Genomic DNA, 6,000 nt, shown 5'->3' with positions numbered 1-6,000 from the left:
GATCAGGAGCAGTTTGTAGGTATTACTGATCACACAAGCAGCTGCACGAATGTAAATGTATTCAGGATGAGGCAAACATAGGATAACATTAGCCTTTCATAACGTTAGCCTACTCACACAGTTTATCTATTGGGACAAAATCTCTTCTCTTCTAAATGTGCAGTCATATGGTCATTAGTTTAACAGTGACTCATTCTGAAACCACCTTAAATCTTACCTCAGAATTATGCATTACATGAAAAACGTTTATTCTGCCTTTCTTGTTCGCATTTCCCATAATTGCACATCTCTCAACTAGACGTGCAGTCAAGACCTGTCAATCAATTAGGGTAGCACTGGCACCTCAGGTGTTCCGTCAGGTTCCAGGGGTGGCCACCGGTAGTTAGCAATATTTTCCTTGGCATGACCCGCCCTACTCTACCTCTGATTGGCCATCAGTCTTCATGCCTAAAGTCAACCAATCTAATCAGTGAAGACAGCGAGTACTAGCCAATTAGAGGCAGAGTAGGGCGGGTCATGGCTTCACCATCCCAGGAAAAATTATGGGCAATTTGGCTTGTAGATACTACTGAATGGTGCACATCAGGGGGATTCAGAAGCAGGTATATGCAAAACTGACTGAAAAATTAGCAGGTATACTCCATATACCGCCATATACCCTGGACTACACCTCTGACTATACTGACAGGCAATATTATTACCAATCTCATACTGTAATGCCTTCTTATACAGGGTATAAATAGTCTTAAAATATGTAAAACCATAAGAGATTATGGTGTCTTAAAAAGTCTTCAATATGATTTTGAATGGATTTAATGTTTGGTCAGAGTTTGTTAAAATAGCACATTTGACGTCTGCAGTTCCTTGTTTCATGCAAGTGAATGTGGGAAGCCAAAAAAGCATAAAGCTGGCGTAAAAGTCCAACAGCCTGGGATATAACCAAGTCTGGTCGCAGCAAGACAAGGCATAAAATAGCTCTTAAAAAGAAACAAAGCTTATCTTGTTGAAACCTGCAGAAATTATGTTAATAAATAACTGGTTCTAGTAAAATAACTAATCAAATCTTTACTTAATCCGTCATTATTTGTAGACACTGTAGGCTACTAACAGTACATGAGTACAAACTATATGCCACTGTTGGTATATACAGTGGTGTGCAAAAATATTAAAACACTTGTCAAATCTGAAGAAACTGGTGGTTTATTTGTTCCCAGAGCCTGAATTTCACTTTTTTGCCATTGCAACAAGTAAAGGCAAAGGTACTGAGAATATTTAACCTCCAAATTTATCAGTCCTGTCCTTTTTTTTTTTTTTACATTTTACTGTAATATTTAGTACCCCCCCACCCCCGCCAACAATCACAGCAGTGCATCTTTCTGGCATGGTGTCAATGTATTTTCTGAGAGTTTCAACCCCAGTGTCATTCCATGCTCTCAGAAGCTCATTCCACAGAGTTTCCTTAGAATTTCCTTAGATTGTTGGCAAGGGGGGGGCGGGCTCTGGGAACAAATAAACCACCAGTTTCTTAAGATTTGACAAATGTTCTAATATTTTTGCACACCACTGTATAAATAACTATTATCACTGCTAATATTTACAGAAATATACTGTTGTCCATGAAGTTGGAATAACTTAGTTTTCAGACTCATTGCTCTTTTTTTCCTATTTATACACATCATGCACCTTTGACCAGGTACAATGATAACATTAACAGTCCCTGTTACAGTTTATCGACCAAAAATAAATCACACTGTTGCAATCATTTCATGAGAGGAGGCAAAACGTCTCATTCCAACTTTATGGGCAATAATGCAAAATACTTTACAGCAACCAATACCACAGATTACACCAGTAATACGACTGCTGATGCTACTCATACATTCTTGACCAATATACAAGTATTTTTAGACAAGTCCATGGTGCATTTATCATTTTTGTCCAGTGTCCAGTGTCTGCAAAATGTGCTCTTTGACACTAGGGTGAAGTGTTAAGTAATTGATGGTCAGAAGTCAAAGGTCAAGGTCTCTTTGACCCCTGATGCAAGGATAGGAATTGTATATGATTGAGCTTGTAAATGGGTCTTGTTTCACCACCACTAGGCCTCTACAGAAACCAGTGAAAACATAATTAGGGTATTTCAGTTTTGTCATGACTCTACATTTTAATTTCTAATCAAACTAGATCTAGTTCTTTACTGCTTTTACATGCACTAACCTTGTAGCTACCACTTCTAGTATTACTTCTAATGGTCCTGCAGTATGGTCTTAATAAAACAGTGTCTACCACTAATGTTTCCCCCTCTACATCAACCACTAGAATAAATATTAAAGTAAATATCTGGTTTTGCCTGGAACAGTAATTAAGCTGATCTATATCGTCCTTCCTCACACACACATGTGTACAGTACAGACACACATATGTACACACACACAGTCCTTACTCAGCAGACACACCGACCACTCATCCATCACACTCAGACCCACTCACATGCAGAAAGTCACTCACCTCATGATCTTGTTTCTAAAAGGAGGCCTACTGAGTGGGTGAAGAGGTGTGTGTGTGTGTGTGTGTGTGTGTGTGTGTGTGCGTGTGTGTGTGTGTGTGTGCACTTTCCAAAGAAAAGTAGACTACGAGGGGATTTCTATGGGTTGGGCTGTTTTATGACATTAGGATTCAGTTCCAGCTGCCTCAGTTCATTAAAGTCGAAAAGAGGGACACAGAAGAAAGGAGAGGAAGAGAAGATGGAGGGGGAAAAAAAAAGAGGAGGAACGGCTCGAACTGCATGAGCCACGACGGCTCCAAAGGGAAACAACAAAACCTCTCACTTCTGAAACATTTTAAGCTCTTTATCATCTTGCAATCTATCTCAGGATTGCCGACATTTTCCCAGCCGCCATCCTTTCTTTCACTCTCATATCCTTTCCTTTCCTCCTTCATCCCTCCATCTGTTAGTGGTTAGAAGAAACATGCTCCCTTCAGGGCCAGGAACCTGGAGTATTTCCTGCTCTGCCAGAGAGCACGAGGGGGAGAGAGGCAGGAGAGGAGGAGGAGGAGGAGAACAGAGAGGCTCTGAGCCTGAGGAGGAAACCCACACCGAGAAAGAGAAACAGAGCCACGGAGTGAGAGAGGGGGACTGAGGGGAAAAAAGAGAGGAGGAGGTTGAATGAAGGCCTCGTGCGCATGCATCTGGCTTTGATTAACCAGACAGAAAGGGTGATGGTGAGAGAGAGGAGACAGAGGGGCTTTTATTTTTGGCACTTTTGGGGATACAGAATGATTGACCTATTTTTTCTTCTCCATCCTTTTTGATTTTTTCTTCCTTATTTCTACCCAGTTTATTCACTTTCCAAATCTCTGCATCCAACTTTGTTAGTCTGATGTCTCTGTAGACAAAGCAGCAACCCATTTTGGATTATCTTTCTCTTGGCTCCAGTCGACTCGGATTAATTTAATCATGTTGTAGTCTTTATTCAGAGTTCAGTAATATAATAATAATGATAATAACTTTTATTTATATAGCACCTTTAAAAACTGAGTTTACAAAGAGTTTTGACAGACAAAGCAGAAAGGCACAACAGCAGGATACGATCGAAAAAATAAAAAACAAGATACAAGCAAAGACACTAAGACATAGAAAACAACACAACACAACACAACACAATAAATGAGATATGTACGGCAAACTTGGACAACATAACACTGAATGGATTTTAATGTATCGAAGTAGAAAAGGCAGAGATTACATAACATGATACTGTCAAATCAATGTAAAAATGAAGGGATGGAATAAAACATCATGTATGTAGTGTCTTTCAGCCTTGGGGTAGGGACGCCACATGGGGTCACCTGGAATTCAAATGAGGTCGCCTGAAGTTTCTAGTAATTGATAAAAAAAAAAAAAAATACTAATAAAAATATTTGGTGAGTTGAGACAGGCAATCCCATTCCATAAAAGACATGACAAACTGTGAAGCTGAAACTGAAGCACTGTGGTACTGTTTATCTTTCAAATGTTCATTGTGGTCAGTTTCAGATGCTGCAGCTCTTTCATAATTCATACTTTGAGTTCTTGTTTGTTCAGTATTAATTGTCAGCCTTGTAAATCCAAGCTGGACTGACTGTACATATCCTGACCAAGGAAAATCAAATTCTCACTTTGTGCAGTAATCTACACCTGGCTTTTCTGCCTCTGTCCATAATAATATATATTATATAGACTAAATGTCATTTAAAATTATGTAACATAGTATAGTAAACTATTACATGATCAAAAACAAATTAATTTTAACATAAAAAAAAAGTCTCTCTTTTGAATGTCTGGGGTCGCCAGAAATATGTGACGCTAAAATGGGATCACAAGCCAAAAAAGGTTGGAAACTACTGATGTATTTTAATATAAATGAATAACCAAAACAGGGTAAAATTAAATAATCAAACATTAAAAAGAGACAACATCACATAAAGGAAAGCCTATAAAAATGGGTTTTAAGAAGTGATTTAATAGATGTCACTGATTCTGCAAGCCAGTAGAAAACATTACAATCAGTATAATATATGTTTAGCCTTTTGACAATACTGTATGTCATTTTTAACTCCCCTCCACGATTATCAATCAATATGCAGTGAATTTAACCCATAAAGACCCAGTGGTACTTTTGTGTCACTTCCCAAATGAATTTTTCTCTATTTAACCTTTCTTAAGTCTTTTATCACAATTTATTGCAATATTATCCTCTTTATTTTGAGTTTTTTTTCAGTATAAGCCATGTATTTTCCTATATTTAACTTACTGATCGTGTAGATGTTCATAAAATCTCAGAGTAAATTCAAAGGTTATGATATCAAAACAGAGAAAACTGAAGAAAAAGTTACTTTTTTCTAGCAAAATATATCATTTACTGAATGTCAAAACAAGTGTCTCCATCCATTGCCATTTGTCAAACTCTATGGGTTTTAATGGTGAATCAATGATGTAGAAGATGACAGTGTTTCTGCGTTCACTACGGAGCCTCTGAACATCCAAATGGGTCATATCTGATGACCATGAAAAGATGACAAACTACATTTTACCCCAATTATTTACATGGATTGATAGGGTTAGTGGATCAACAGGTATTCAACAGTTTACATTAGTAGATGGTTTTGGTCGTCAGTGGCTGTTTGGGTCTTTATGGGTTAAGATGGTAATATGTATGTTTCTAGATGAGGGAAAGCCTTAATTTAATGTATAATTTTAATCTATCAGTCCTCTACATAGAAGCAGTGTATAGGATATCTGCTCCTATACACAAACAGGGTATATGTTCAGTTGGAAGAAGCTAAAAGTGAAGGAATCTACATCACATTATGATTGTGATTAAAAAAATAAATGGTTTTCCACAAATAATTAACATCATCTTTGTCCAATGTGCAATGTGTGCCATGTTTACTGTTATCTAGAGGTGAAGTTGCAGATTGCAGTCGACATGGTGGCTACAAATGTGAAAAACACAAAAGTCAGTGTTTGTTTCGTCCATTCTGAGCTTTTTGGTTCCGATCATAATAACGTTGGTTCATAATTTACTTAAACAGCTCATTCTTAGGTGATAAAATCAGAATTATAGATAATTTGTTTCTTCTCTGAATTTACATTCCGCAAGTCATATACACGTACTTTTAAAAGAATCATATCAAGTATTTCCTCTTTTTTAAACCCTGACCAAATTTTCAGGGTAAAAATGCCTAAAAAGACATACCCAAAGTAAATGAAGAATTACTTATAATACTTATAATAATAAGGTTAATATGGATGTTCTTGGTGTCTATGGACATTTAGAGACCTCACAGAATCTATTCCCATTGTCTAAAATACTGTATCTATTAATATGCCTGAGTAAACTGTAATAAACTAAAAGAGAAATTAGAATTTTTTATCCTCGCCTGTTTTTTTTCGGCTGAATTGACAATGATATGCATAAATGAATTGTTCATGTTGGATATTTTTAATAGCGTATATTTCAC

The sequence above is a fragment of the Sphaeramia orbicularis genome, chromosome 14, assembly GCF_902148855.1.
Source record: "Sphaeramia orbicularis chromosome 14, fSphaOr1.1, whole genome shotgun sequence".
In the NCBI taxonomy this organism is placed as follows: domain Eukaryota; kingdom Metazoa; phylum Chordata; class Actinopteri; order Kurtiformes; family Apogonidae; genus Sphaeramia; species Sphaeramia orbicularis.
This window is presented reverse-complemented; position numbering follows the sequence as displayed.